Source organism: Lutra lutra, chromosome 1 (assembly GCF_902655055.1).
Source record: "Lutra lutra chromosome 1, mLutLut1.2, whole genome shotgun sequence".
Lineage (NCBI taxonomy): Eukaryota > Metazoa > Chordata > Mammalia > Carnivora > Mustelidae > Lutra > Lutra lutra.
The window spans coordinates 192,259,168-192,275,438 of NC_062278.1; positions in this window are offsets into that span (position 1 = coordinate 192,259,168).

Genomic DNA, 16,271 nt, shown 5'->3' on the forward strand with positions numbered 1-16,271 from the left:
GTTATGATATTTAAGATACTGGAAATAAGTAATGAGTGAAAAATGTTATATATTTAACTCTGCTTCTGCTGCTAACCTAACTTTACAAATCTTTTTTAGACTAGTGAGTACAAAAGCAAAGGGCAATAGCATGTCTGTGTAATTATTTGTTTGTATATTTGGCTTGTATGGGGCCACTGGTACACAGTCTAGGAGTTGGTGTGGAAATATTTTCAAGAATTTTAATTTTAGGGGCACCTGGGTGGCTCAGTGGGTTAAAGCCTCTACCTTCAGCTCAGGTCATGATCCCAGGGTCCTGGGGTTAAGCCCCCCCCCCAATCAGGCTCTCTGCACAGCGGGGAGCCTGCCTCCCCCCCCCAGCCCACCCCCACCTCTCTGCCTACTTGTGATCTTTGTCTGTCAAATAAATAAAATCTTAAAAAAAAAAAAAAATTCTAATTTTACAATAAATGACAGCATTATCTATCAACCCAAAGGTCAAATAAAGCCACCTTTACTTTCTTATGTTTCAGTCTTAAATGGCTGCAATGCAATATACAAGGTTGCATGCATGTTCCCTTGGTTTAAAACTTCTTAACAGAATAAGATTTCATAGGCTTCTAAGGAATCGTAGCATTCAAATCGGATCATTCTTACTTAATAATCATAATGTGGATGGCCAATGTGAACTCACATCATGAAATGCTGTTACCGTTTCTGTTTGCATCTTTGTCTTAAACAAAAGTTGTCTGTGTAAATATAGCCACACTTGAATACATGCACATTTAGAGGACCAAAATGCATGTTGAAGGATTCACCATGACCTCAGGGAATAAAAGTTGTAACAGTAATCATAATAATGACTTCCAGGATTAAGTAGTTGCTGGATAGAATGCTAAGTGTCCCTATTGCCATAACTCAATATCCTCATCAACTTCATAAGTATGTATCACTGTTCCTCGCCTTGCGTAGACAAGAAAACACAGGCTCAAAGAAATTAAAAATCTCAGCTAAGCTTTTATAGATAGTAAACAGCAGAGTCATGATTTTTCTCCTACCCTTCTAACTTTCCAAGAAAAAGATTTTATGCAGTTTCCGTTGCAAATTTGAAAATGTCACAAGCTTTAGGCAAAAATATTTTTCTTGCTGGAACATAAACAAAATGTCTCGAGAAATAAAGTTAAGATGGGCACCACTGTCTACTCCTAGTACAACTTCTAACACTATTATTCCATGAACATAATTAGAAAAAACTCGTCCCTTTCTCAATCATTCCGATTATTTTTGTCTTTCATCATTAGCTGTGTTTTCTAAAATGCTCACTGTTCTTGATGTTTTCCTTGGCTCACTCCCATGTTTTCAGACTCATGGATCACAACAGCTTTCCATTAATCTTATATCACCCATTGCAATTTTTGAATGAGGTAAAGTCCAAAGAATGGATACATCTTGCCTAAAGTCTTCCTGCCTGAAAAAAAGTCTAGCATAAGAGAGGGTGACACAAATTCTAGAATCAGATTGACTGAGTTTATCATATCCTGGCTCTATCACTCCCTCATTGTGGGACCTTGAACAAGGCACTTAAACCCTTGTCACTCAGTTTCCTTTCAGCAAAATGGGGATAATAACTGAACCATCCACCTTACTTTGTAAGAAGGAATATATGCGTTAACACAAGTAAAGGACCCAGAAGAATACCTAGAGTTAGAGAATCTAATACAGAAAGCTGCTAAAAGGCCAAGATACAAGACCTATACCAATGGTAGGGAAATGGCTTATGAAGTTAGCATCCCAAGTCATATACCATGATTTACCATAAACAATTAAAATCATTTATTTTCTTTCATCTCCCCTTTTTCTTTTCAAAATTCTCATTACTCTTCCCTCCAAATGTTTCTTTTTTCCCTTCTCCTTAACTCCAAGCTTGTCAGTTGATCTTAGAAAATTTCCTCAGAGTTTGGTAAGAATATCGGGTTATCTATAACATTTGTTTTCGGAGGCTTCCTGATATATATACACTTTCCAAGAACATACAATTCAACATAAAAGATTTTTTTTTTAAATTTCTTTGATGTTTGTAAGTGGAGCTTTGACATGGATTGTTAGGATTTTCTTAAAAATAGTTTTACTTGGGAATATTTGCAATCTCTAGTAATTTTATTCTTGTTTTAGTGAATAGTTATATAGTAAAAAAAAAAAACCCTTAGAGATGATGAAGATAGGAAAGATCAAGTGGATTCTTTCTTATATTCAATAGAAGTATATAATCCAAATTATACTGCATGCTTTTCATTTTGTTAAATTCTCCAGATGGTCTTCAGACCTTATGCTCCAAAATGACAAAATGGCTTTTGCATCTACTCTAAATGAGCCCAAAGAAAAACTCACCCTGTTCAACAATTATAAGAACACATTTACTTATTCTTTACTAATTTAAACCCTGAAGTAAAAAACAGACTCAAATTAGTTCAAATATGAGACATTAGAAAATTGACTCCTTTTCACTTCATGGTCCTATTCTCTGCTGGCCAAGGTTCTTTCCCTCAGCTTGACAAGTATGTGTGAGGACACTGCTGGATCCACTCACACAGAGAAGCCCAAATCCAATACCTAAAATTAGGTTTTTACTAAATTATATTGCACTGCGCTTTTACACCTGCTTTGCAAATAATACCCAGAAGAAAGGTACAATTACATAGGTTCTTTGGCAGAAATAGAAGACAGATTAAAATACTCCCCCCAGGGGGAAAAAAAAATCACAGAAAGAGAAGGAAGGAAGGAAAGAGAATCAGAGAGGAAGGGAAAGACAACAGAAAATGAAAGAATCTTTTCCCAACATCATGGTCAGCAAATATCAACAGCTTCATTATAAGTTACTTCTACTGAATTTGCTCTACAAGAATTTGGTATATTCCAGGCATTGTGATAAGCTCTTTATTCCACTACAAATTAGTTGTTATGATCCAGATTTTGAATATAATGGAACTGAATCATGGACAAGTAATGACTTAACACAGGTTCATACAGCTAAATGGAAGTGAAAGCATTTGAAGCCAATAATTCTTCAGAACTTGAACTAATTTTATACATTCTAATTATTCAAAATATAAAATGTACATTCCTCAGACCACTACTGGAAATTGGAGATACTCATAAGACTTTTAGTCACCAACCCCAACTACCCAATTAAACAAGAGGAACAGATCATCCACATTCTCATCTTTTTTTTTTTTAATTGTAGTAGGAAAACACATGAATATCCAGTCTTTCCAGCACTATTTGATGAAGAAACTGTCCTTTCCCCATTGGGTATTTTTGGTAATCTTGCCAAAGGTCAATTAAATACATGCCTGGGTTTATTTCTGGACTTTCTATTATGTTCCATTGAGCTATGTCTGTCTTTATGCCTGTACAAACTATTTTAATTATTGTAACATTACAGTATATTTTGAAATCAGGAGGTGTGATGCCTTCAGCTTTGTTCTTTCTCAAGATTATTTTGTCTATTCAAGGTATTTGTCTTTCCATATGAATGTTAGGATTTTTATTATTTCTGTGAAAAATGCTATTAGGATTTAGATAGGGATTGCATTGGTTGTAGATTGCCTTGGGTACTATGACTATTTTTAACATTACTAATCCCAATCCATAAATACACATGTGTTTCCATTTATTTTTGTCTTCTTCAATTTCTTTCAGTGTTTTGTAGTTTTCAATATAAAAGTCATTTACCTCCTTGGTTAGGTTTATTCCCAAGTATTCCACACTCTCGATCCTTGTATGTCCTTTTAGTTTCAGTTTTACTACTACTGATTTTTGCAGAACCACTTATTCTTAAGCACTTTTCCCATTTATTTTCAAGATTTCTAAAGGATTACTTAAAAAGATTTCTTGTTTGGGGCGCCTGGGTGGCTCAGTGGGTTAAAACCTCTGCCTTTAGCTCGGGTCATGATCCCAGGGTCCTGGGATCGAGCCCCGCATCCGGCTCTCTGCTCAGCGGGGAGCCTGTTTCCCCCCCTCTCTGCCTGCCTCTCTGCCTACTTGTGATCTCTCTCTCTGTCAAATAAATAAATAAAATCTTGGAAAAAAAAAAAAGATTTCTTGTTTTACCGTAGTGTTATAGGTTGTTAAATACTAATGAGGTGATAGGAACATGTTTGACTTTAAAAAATTAATCAAGGGGCACTTAAGTGGCTCAATGAGTGAAGCGTTGTCTTAGGTCGTGATCCCAGGGTCCTGGGATCAAACCCCACGTCAGGCTCTCTGCTCTGAGGGGAGCCTCCTTCTACCTCTCCCTCTGACCTTCCCCCCTCCTACTCCGCTCATTCTCTCTCTGTCTCTGTGTCATACTAAAAAAATAAAATCTTCAAAAAAAATTAATCAAGCTATTAAGCCATGAAAAGACACGGAGGAAACTTAAGTGCATATTAAATGCCGGAAGTCAATCTGAAAAGGCAGCACACTGTATGATTCCAGCTATATGACCTTCTGGAAAAGGCAAAACTATGGAGACAATGGAAACATCAGTGGTTGGCAGAGGTTATGGTGGGGGGAGGGATGACTGGCATACAGAGGATTTTTAAGGCAATGAAATACTCTATGATATCATAATGACAGGTACGTGCCATTATACATTTGTCCAAACCTACATTATATACAGTACCAAGAATGACTGTAATGTAAACCAGGCACTTTGGGTGGTTACACTGTATCAGTGTAATGTCATCAATTGTAAAAATTGTACAGTTCAGCTAGAAGAAGTTTGATAATGAGGGAGGCAATACTTCTGTAGACATAGGAGGTATATAGGAAATCTTTGTGCCTTCTGCTCAATTTTGCTGTGAACCTAAAGCTGCCCTGAGAAGAATAGTCTTAATTTTTTTTTTTTAAAGATTTTATTTATTTGTCAGAGAGAGAGGGAGAGAGAGCGAGTGCAGGCAGACAGAATGGCAGGCAGAGGCAGAGGGAGAAGCAGGCTCCCTGCTGAGCAAGGAGCCCGATGTGGGACTCGATCCCAGGACGCTGGGATCATGACCTGAGCCGAAGGCAGCTGCTTAACCAACTGAGCCACCCAGGCGTCCCAGAATAGTCTTAATTTTTTAAGATGATAGATCTGGCAACCCTAGGTTGGCATCCTGAAATTAAAAAAAAAAAAAAAAAAAAAAAAAAAGTCAGCCATTACTTAGTGCTATAATTTTCCTAGCTAAGGACCCATCATGTTCAATGATAGAATGAAAAATAGGGCATGTGTATGAATGTCTGTGAGTAATGAAATGAATGTTGGATTACTTTTTTCTTAGCATGATCTATAAATTAAGCAAGAAAAATGTTATTTTCTCTGCATGGCTTTATTTCTATATAAAGATTAATTAAAAGTAACTTTTTTTGTTTAATATATGCTATGTGTGTGTTCATAGGAGTTTACAAAGAGAAAATATAAGCATGTTAACACTGACATCCTTTCTTCTCTTTATTTTACAAATATTTATAAGAGTAATACACATAAAATTTCAGTAATACAGAACTATGTAAGGTAGAAGTTTTCTTTTTCCTACAGCCTAGGTAAGAGAATATACAGTTTTCTGTATAGAAATATAGGTATGTGAATGTATGTATATGCACATATATGTTTATATTTCAAATATATAAAGTACCTATTATATCTATTTCAAGTAGCACATATATGCTATTGTTAATAGGAATGGGTTAATACCACTTATATTATTATATAGCCTACTTTTTTCACTTTACATTTTATCAGGATTACTTTTCCTTGTCTTTAGATTATCAGTTTATTTTTTCTTCCGGCCAGGTGGCATCCATATGTGATGACAGGAGCAGGAGCGGCCACCTTGGAGTCAAAGATGAATGTCATGTCTAGAGGATGATAGCATCATCATTTGATCTGTTACAAGGTAGTACTTTTGTTCATGCCATTATGTTTTGGAGTTTGTTAGATGGCTTAGACTGTATACTAATAAAATGTCCCTCGTTGCTTAGTTCAAATGACATCTACCCTGGGAAATCTTCCAGATTTCCACCTCCTCTAGTCATATGCCACTCAGAACTGGTCACTCTTATCCCAGTCCTCTTTGTACTTTGAAAATATTTCTTTCAGCTTATAATCCTCTGATTTTATTATACTTCTTTTAATGTAATGTGTGATGTTAACATAGAAGCCCTACCTTATATTTTGGACTAAGTTAGGTACCCTTGCCTTGTGCTTTCTTTTTTTTTTTTTTTTTTTTAAAGATTTTATTTATTTATTTGACAGAGAGAGATCACAAGTAGACAGAGAGGCAGGCAGAGAGAGAGAGAGAGAGAGGGAGGGAAGCAGGCTCCCCGCTGAGCAGAGAGCCCGATGCGGGGCTCGATCCCAGGACCCTGAGATCATGACCTGAGCCGAAGGCAGCGGCTTAACCCACTGAGCCACCCAGGCGCCCCTGCCTTGTGCTTTCAAAACACCCTCTACTTTTATGTAACGATTATGGTCAAATTTACCTTTTCACTATTTACCTCCCCACTATATTGTATAAGCTCCATATGGGCAGAATCTTGGATGCCTTTCTGGTTACTGTATCTCCAACTTTCACAGGAAATTTGGCACATAATAGGCTCACAGCAAAAGTTTGTTGGATAAATAAATGATCTCCTTAAAGGTAGGAAATATGGATTATTCATATTTGTAGCCCATTCATTGCTAAGCTCAGTGTCTGGTGCCTCTTTGGTGGTCTATAAATGTAGATCAAAGCAAACTGGTTTTGAAGGGGGTGTTATTAGAAAAGACGGGCTGGACTTAAAATACGAGCTCTGCAGAGATGCCTGCGTGGCTCAGTAGGTTAATCATCTGCATTTGGTTCAGGTCATGATCCCAGGGTTCTGGGATCAAGTCCCTCATTAGGCTCTTACTCAGCAGGGAGCCTGCTTCTCCCTCTGCCTCGGCCCCTCTCCCTGCTTGTGTGCTCTCTCTCTCTTTCTGTCAAAATAAATAAATAAGATCTTAAAAAATAAAATACCAGCTCTGCAAAGAGTAGTAGGTGGATATTTTTGGTGAAGAAGCTCCCGACAAAAGGCTTAACTGCCAATGTTTCCATCAGCAAATACTTGAAAATTCCTTTATATCTGGGAAATAATCAATGGAAATAACAATAGGGAAAAAAAGAACCAAGCAGGAATACCTGTTACATAAATTCTGAGAGGAGCCTTCTATATTGTAAAAGCAGATGTGTGAATATTCATTTCAACTTGAAACCTCACACCCACCTTTCCGTGGTCAGGCATTTGTGATAAAATTCATCATTTCTTGATTTTCTTATTCATAAGCAAATCATATCCTTATATTATTAGGAAAAAGGAACTTTTGTTTATAATTGAGGAAATAGATAAATGGTATACTTAAATATGTAAATGGATTCTCAGTCATTATTATTAAAAGTTATTGGAAAAATATTTTCACTAAAACTTTATATTAGTAGAATTATATATAAATTGAAAAATACTTTATATTAGTTAAATTCCATAGGAATTGATAGAAGTTTCTAAGGTTGATATGCTAAGTGATGTAAGTCAGACGAAGGTAAATACCATATGATTTCACTTGTATGTGGAATCTAAAGAAATCAGACAAAAAGCCCCAGACTTTAAAATACAAAGAACACATTTGTGGTTGCCAGAGGGGGTGGGGGTGGGGGATGGACAAAATTGATAAAGGGGATTAAGAGGCACAAACTTTCAGTTATGGAATAAATAAGTCACAGAGATGAGAAGTATAGAATAAGAAATATAGTCAATAATATTGTAATAGCATTGTATCGTGGCAGAGAGTGAAAACATTTTAAAAAACCAAGAAATTTCTAGTTTGACGCAGCAAAGAAACTTCAAAAAGTAGCATTTTGGGGACATTTACTTTGAGTGCTGAACAGTTCCATTCAACTCCCCCATATGTAAACAGGTTTGATACTAAGTTCTCTAAATTTTCAAAATATTTTCTACGAGTATTTTTATAGCAACAGAAATGATGACAAACACATGTGTTGTATGTATCAAGACTAGTTTGATTAATCGATCAGTAGTCCACAAAAATAAATGGGAATTGCCTCCATATCACTCAGGCTTCTCTTTTTGCTCTCTGGATGTCCTGCTGTCATTGACTGTATCTTCTTCCTTCAAAAGGCTCTTTGGAGACTCTCTCCCCTCACTTATGACATGGTATATAGAATCATGAAGTAAACTCATGCTCACTTTATTTGCTTGTTTACATGAAGGATGATTATTCCATGGTGTGAAATAATGAATATTCAAGTGATGGGAAATTGGAATTTGTGAAACCATTTCTGGAGGTATTAACTCTTTCAGAATATTTTTACTGAAATGGATGATACTGAACAAATTGCCTCTTCTGGGGTGGGGGGGGGTCTCCCATGATTCCTTTAAATTTTTTCAGTTGCAGGGGAGTTCCCCTAGGCCGCTGAAAGAAACTGCAGACATGATTTTGCATTGCTCTCTTAATACAAAGTTATAGGTTATTTACAGTTTTCCTGATCCTGAAATTTATAATTCCCTGTCTCTTATAATAATCAAAGTAGAAAACTGAGTAAAAGTTAAATCTTTCCCTATGCCTGAGCCGACATGGTGGAGGGTGGTGTGGTTTGCTGCTTCTTTATTTCCCTCTTCCTCCTTTCTCCCTTGCTAACAGCTTTCTGACAGAAATGAAGATGGAGTGAGTAGAACAAGAAAGCTCCTAGTTGACTGACACTGTTGTAAATTGCCTTCACTCCCTCTCAGCCTGGAAGATTCTTCTTCAGAAAGACACTCCCAATCCTGGCAATTAGGGATCACTCAGCCAGCCCTCCTTGACCTGAGGTGTGTGCCCTTGCCTCAGCTGCTCACGTTCTCCTTCTGCAGCTTCGTAGACTGTGGCAAACCCTTCAGGCTGAGAGGGTCCTGTGAGTGCCCCTTTCCATGTGGCTCATGGGTGGTCCACTGAAAAAACTTCTGAATTCTTTTCCTCAATAAACATTGAGAGAGCAGCCCATGCAGAGTTTCCACCATTGACTATAACTTCCCTGCCTTTAGTAAACCCAGTATATTTCTCAGAAAGTAACTAGACATCAACTCATTTTTGCAACTGCTGGATATGCACACTGAGCTCCCTGTTCATGTCTGTGGATTTTTAATGAGCTCAGTGCACATCTATAACTTCATATACCAGTCCTTAAAGCATCCCAGGAGAGCCCAGGGCCATATTACAATCTTTTTGGGCCTGAGGCAGCTTACATTTATGGCCCTATTCTTTATAAAAACATATTAAAACTTGTATATTGTAACTGTGTTGGCATAAAGATGAAAGTAATAAAAGCTGGATCATATTCATTTTTTCATCTGATTTTAAAAGAAATAGAAACATCTTCATGAGCTTCTTTCTTCATGGTTCCTAGATAACATGCCTTCTGGGCTGAGTGGAGAAGTCAGCGCTGAGTTGATTTAATCAATATATTTAATATATAATATATTTAATATATTAATTAATATATATTTAATAATATATGATTAATAATCAATATAGTTCATCATTATATTGAAAAAATGAGACTCCCAGGAATGTAGTAACAACACAACTTTATTTTTTTCCCTCCTATTAACAATTTATTGAGCACCTATCATGTCTTAGACATTGTAGTAGTAAAAAACACAACAGACACCTAATATTTTCAACACTTGAATGTTCTCAGGTGATATAAAGGTAATGAAAATAATAACAGGGCAATAGTGCTTTAAAAAAGAAAAAGGAAAAGAAAAAGAAACCACAAATGCTTGGACTCATTGATGTGGTAAATTCCACTCTTCTGGGCCAGGCTACATCTGGAGCCATATGGGAATGTATCTGACTTGGTAAGAGGTAGATGTGTTTCCTTTCCCATTAATAACCAGTATCTCAAAGTCCATGTGCACTTGGGTGGAGAGTTCTGCTTTGGAGCTCTGCAGCATCTGTGAACTTTGGCCAAGTGTGCTAGATTCTATGTTACTAGAATCAGTTTCTTCATTTGTTTAAAAAAAAAAAAAAAAGTTTAAGAGAAGTGGTTTCTAATGCTTCCCAGTTCTATAACAATTAAGGAAATGATGCAAAATACATTTTTATGTATTGATAAATCTGATTTAAGTCTAATAAATGGACATCCACCATGACTAAATATTTTTATTAACATATAATGTATTATTTGCCCCAGGGGTACAGGTTTGTGAATCATCAGACTTACACACTTCACAGCACTCACCATAGCACATACCCTCCCCAATGTCCATAACCCAACCACCCTCTCCACACCCCCTCTCCACCCAGCAACCCTCAGTTTGTTTGTAAGATTAAGAGTCTCTTATGGTTTGTCTCCCTCCCAATCCAATCTTGTCTCATTTTTTCCTTCCCTACCCCCCACAACCCCCCACCCTGCCACTCAAATTCCTTATATCAGGGAGATCATATGATAATTGTCTTTCTCTGATTGACTTATTTCGCTCAGCATAATACCCTCTAGTTTCACCCACGTCATTGCAAATGGCAAGATTTCGGTTTTTGATGGCTGCATAGTATTCCGTTGTGTATATATACCACATCTTCTTTATCCATTCATCTGTTGAAGGGCGTCTAGGTTCTTTTCATAGTTTGGCTATTGTGGACATGGCTGCTATAAACATTCAGGTGCACGTGCCCCTTCAGATCACTACATTTGTATCTTTAGGGCAAATACCCAGTAGTGCAATTGCTGGGTCATAGGGTAGTTCTATTTTCGACATTTTGAGGAACCTCCATGCTGTTTTCCAGAGTGCTGCACCAGCTTGCATTCCCACCAGCAGTGTAGGAGGGTTCACCTTTCTCCACATCCTCTCCAACATCTATCGTTTCCTGACTTATTAATTTTGGCCATTCTGACTGGTGTGAGGTGGTATCGAATTGTGGTTTTGATTTGTATTTCCCTGATGCCGAGTGATGTTGAGCACTTTTTCATGTGTCTGTTGGCCATCTGGATGCAGAATGAACATGCAGAAATGTCTGTAATTGTCCTCTGCCCATTTCTTGATTGGATTCTTTGTTCCTTGGGTGTTGAGTTTGATAAGTTCTTTATAGATTTTAGATAGTAGCCCTTCAGTAATATGTCATTTGTAAATATCTTCTCCCATTCCTTCAGTTGTCTTTTGGTTTTGTTGACTGTATCCTTTGCTGTGCAAAAGCTTTTGATCTTGATCCCAGTAGTTCATTTTTGCCCTTGCTTCCCTTGCCCTTGGTGATGTTTCTAGGAAGAAGTTGCTGCAGCTGAGGTCAAAGAGGTTGCTGCCTGTGTTCTCCTCAAGGATTTTAATGGATTCCTGTCCAACATTGAGGTCTTTCATCCATTTTGAGTCGATTTTTATGTGTGGTATAAGGAAATGGTCCAGTTTCATTCTTCTGCATGTGGCTGTCCAATTTTCCCAACACCATTTGTTGAAGAGACTGTCATTGGACATTCTTTACTGCACTGTCGAAGATTAGTTGACCATAGAGTTGAGGGTCTATTTCTGGGCTCTCTATTCTGTTCCATTGATCTGTGTGTCTGTTTTTTTGCCAGTACCATACTGTCTTGATGATTACAGCTTTGCAATAGCACTTGAAGTCTGGAATTGTGATACCACAAAATTTGGTTTTCTTTTTCAACATTCCTCTGGCTATTCGGGGTCTTTTCTGGTTCCATATAAACTTTAGGATTATTTGTTTCATTTCTTTGAAAAAAATGGATGGGATTTTGATAGGGATTGCATTAAATATGTAGATTGCTTTAGGTAGCATAGACAATTTCATAATATTTGTTCATCCAATCCATGAGCATGGAATGTTTTTCCATTTCTTTGTGTCTTCCTCAGTTTCTTTCATGAGTTCCTTATAGTTTTCTGAGTACAGATTCTTTTCCTCTTTGGTCAGGTTTATTCCTAGGTATCTTATGGTTTTGGGTGCAATTGTAAATGGGATTGATTCCTTAGTTTCTCTTTCTTCTGTCTTGCTGTTGGTATATAGAAATGCAACTGTTTTCTGTGCATTGATTTTACATCCTGACACTTTACTGAATTCCTATATGAGTTCTAGCAGTTTTGGAGTAGAGTCTTTTAGGTTTTCCACAAAAAAGTATCATATTATCTGCAAAGAGTGAGAGTTTGACTTCTTTGCCAATTTGGATGCCTTTAATTTCTTTTTGTTGTCTGATTGCTGAGGCTAGCACTTCTAGTACTATGTTGAATACCAGTGGTGATAATGCACATCCCTGCCATGTTCCTGACCTGAGGTGAAAACCTCTCAGTTTTTCCCCATTGAGAATGATATTTGCTGTGGATTTTTCATAGATGGCTTTGATGATATTGAGGTATGTACCCTCAATCCCTACACTTTGAAGAGTTTTGATCAGGAAAGGATGCTGTACTTTTGTGAAATGCGTTTTCGGCATCTATCGAGAGTATCAGTTCTTGTTCTTTCTTTTATTAATGTGTTGTATCACATTGATTGATTTGTGGATATTGAACCAATGTTGCAGCGCAGGAATAAATCCCACTTGGTCGTGGTGAATAATCTTTTTAATGTACTGTTGGATCCTATTGGCTAGTATTTTTGTTAGAATTTTTGCATCCATGTTCATCAAGAATATTGGTCTGTAATTTTCCTTTTTGGTGGGGTCTTTGTCTTGTTTTGGGATCAAGGTAATGCTGGCCTCATAAAATGAGTTTGGAAGTTTTCCTTGCATTTCTATATTTTGGAACAGTTTCAGGAGAAAAGGTAGTAATTCTTCTTTTATGTTTGGTAGAATTCCTCTAGAAAGCCATCTGGCCCTGGGCTCTTGTTTGTTGGGAGATTTTTGATGACTGCTTCAATCTCCTTACTGGTTATGGGTCTGTTCAGGCTTTCTATGTCTTCCTGGTTCAGTTTGGTAGTTTATACATCTCTAGGAATGCATCCACTTCTTCCTCATTGTCAAATTTGCTTTCGTATAGTTGCTCATAATATGTTCTTATAATTGTTTATTTTTTTGTTGTTGTTGGTTGTGAGCTCTCCTCTTTCGTTCATGATTTTATTTATTTGGGTCCTTTCTCTTTTCTTTTGGATAAGTCTGGCCAGAGGTTTATCAATCTTATTAATTCTTTCAAAGAACCAGCTCCTAATTTCGTTGATTTGTTCTACTGTTCTTTGGGTTTCACTTTCGTTGATTTCTGCTCTGATATTTATGATTTCTCTTCTTCTGCTGGGTTTAGTCTTTCTTTGTTGTTCTTTCTCCAGCTCCTTTAGGTGTAGGGTTAGGTTGTATACTTGAGCTGTTTCTTGTTTCTTGAGAAAGTCTTGTATTGCTATATACTTTCCTCTCAGGTCCGCCTTTACTGTGTCCCACAGATTTTGAACAGTTGTATTTTGATTTGTTTCCATGAATTTTCAGTTCTTCCTTAATTTCCTGGTTGACCCATTCATTCTTTAATAGGATGCTTTTAGCCTCCATGTATATGAGTTCTTTCCAACTTTCCTCTTGTGATTGAGTTCCAGCTTCAGAGCGTTGTGGTCTGAAAATATGCAGGGAATGCTCCCAATCTTTTGGTACCATTTGAGACCTGCTTTGTGACCCAGGATATGATCTATTCTGGAGAATGTTCCATGTGCACTAGAGAAGAATGTGTATTCTGTTGCTTTGGGATGGAATGTTCTGAATATATCTGTGATGTCCATCTGGTCCAGTGTGTCATTTAAGGCCTTTATCTCTTTGTTGATCTTTTGCTTGGATGATCTATCTATTTCAGTAAGGGGGTTTTTTAAGTCCCCTGCTATTATTGTAATACTGTCATGTTTCTTTGATTTGTTATTAATTGGTTTATATAGTTGGCTGCTCCTATGTTAGGGGCATAGATATTTAAAATTGTTAGATCTTCTTGTTGGACAGACCCTTTAAGTATGATATAGTGTCCTTCCTCATCTCTTATTGTAGTCTTTGGCTTAAAGTCTAATTTATCTGATATAAGGACTGCCAACCCAGCTTTCTTTTATTTTTTTTCCCAGCTTTCTTTTAATGTCCATTAGCATGGTAAATTGTTTTCCACCCCTTCACTTTAAATCTGGAGGTGTCTTTGGGTCTAAAATGAGTTTCTTGTAGATAATATATTGATGGGTTTTGGTTTTTTGTCCATTCTAATACCCTGTATCTTTTGATTGGGTGATTTGACCCATTTACATTCAGGGTAACTATTGAAAGATATGAATTTAGTGCCATTGTATTGCCTGTAAGGTGACTGTTACTATATATTGCCTCTGTTCCTTTCTGGTCTACTACTTTAGGCTCTCTCTTTGCTTAGAGGACCCTTTTCAATATTTCCTGTAGGGCTGGTTTGGTATTTGCAAATTCTTTTAATTTTTTTTTTTCCTGGAAGTTTTTTATCTCCCCTTCTATTTTCAATGATAGCCTAGCAGGATATAGTATTCTTGGCTGCATATTTTTCTCATTTAGTGCTCTGAATATATCATGCCAGTTCTTTCTGGCCTGCCAGGTCTCTGTGGATAAGTCTGCTTCCAATCTAATATTTCTACCATTGTATGTTACAGATTTCTTGTCCTGAGCTGCTTTCAGGATTTTGTCTTTGTCACTGAGACTTGTAAGTTTTACTATTAGATGACAGGATGTGGACCTATTTTTATTGATTTTAAGGGGGGCATTCTCTGTGCCTCTTGGATTTTGATGCTTGTTCCCTTTGGCATATTGGGGAAATTCTCTACTATAATTCACTCCAATATACCTTTTCCCTCTCTCTCTCTTTCTTCTTCCTCTGGAATCCCATTTATTCTAATATTGTTTCATTTTATGGTATCACTTATCTCTTGAATTCTCCCCTTGTGGTCCAGTAGTTGTTTGCCTCTCTTTTGCTCAGCTTCTTTATTCTCCATCATTGGTCTTCTGTATCACTAATTCTCTCTTCTACCTCATTTATCCTAGCAGTAAGAGCCTCCCTTTTTTATTGCACCTCATTTAGCTTTTTTGATTTCAACTTGGTTAGATTTTAGTTCTTTTATTTCTTCAGAAAGGGTTTCTCTAATATCTTCCATGCCTTTTTTGAGCCCAGCTAACACCTTGAGAATTGTCGTTCTGAACTCTAATTCTGACATATTACCAATGTCCGTATTGATTAGGCCCCTAGCCATTGGCACTGCATCTTGTTCTTTTTCTGGTGAGTTTTTCCAGCCTTGTCATTTTATCCAGATAAGAATATATGAATGAGAGAATAAAGTGCTAAAAGTGTGGCAAAGACCTCAGAAAAAAGTACGCTAACCAAATCAGAAGAGGGTCCAAAACCAGGGGGAGAAAAAAGGGGGGAAAAGAAATAAAAATTTAAAAATAAAAAATTATTTATATATATATATATAATATATATATATATATTATATATATATATATATATATATTAGACTGGTGAATAGAACAGAACCACCTACTTGATTTTGGGTGTATTTTGGTCTCTTAGAAGAAACTACCTCCCAAAACTTTAAAGAAAAAAAAAAATATATATATATATATAGCATATATATATATTATATATATACATACCCACAAAAATAAGGGTAAACACGATTAAGGGATGGATTCTGACTATAAAGTTGAAAATTTTTAAAAATAGTTCTAAAAAAGGAATTGATAAGATGGTTGGAAAAAGAAAAGGAAAAAAAAAAAAGGAGGGAATGTGCTCAGGCTGGAGACTAGAACAAAGCCATGTGCTAGATTAGGGTATATTTTGATCTATTAGAAGAAACTGTCTCCCAAAATTTTTTAGAAAAAACCTATATGTATATAAAAAATAAGGTTAAATACAATGAAGGGATAAATTATGACTATAACAATGAAGGTTTAAAAAGATTTTTTTTTAGAAAGGTATCGTTAAGATAAACTAGTTAAAAAATGTTAAAAGAGGAAAGAGGAAATGTTAAAAAAATCGAATAAGAAAAAATAAAATTAAAAAAATTTAACTTTGTAAGACTAAAAAATCATGGGGAGAAATCAATGGATTCCATGCTTTGCTTTCCCCTCCTCTGGAATTCCGCTGTTCTCCTTGATCAGTGAGCTTGGTCTTGGCTGGATGTTCTTGCTGATCTTCTGCTAGAGGGGCATGTTCCAGTGATTCCCAAATATCTTTGCCAGAGGCAGAATTGTGCCGCCCTTGCCAGGGGCCAGGCTAAGTAATCTGCTTGGGTTTGTTTTTGGGAGCTTTTATTCCCTGAACGCTTTCCATAAAGCTCTGGAGGATAGGAA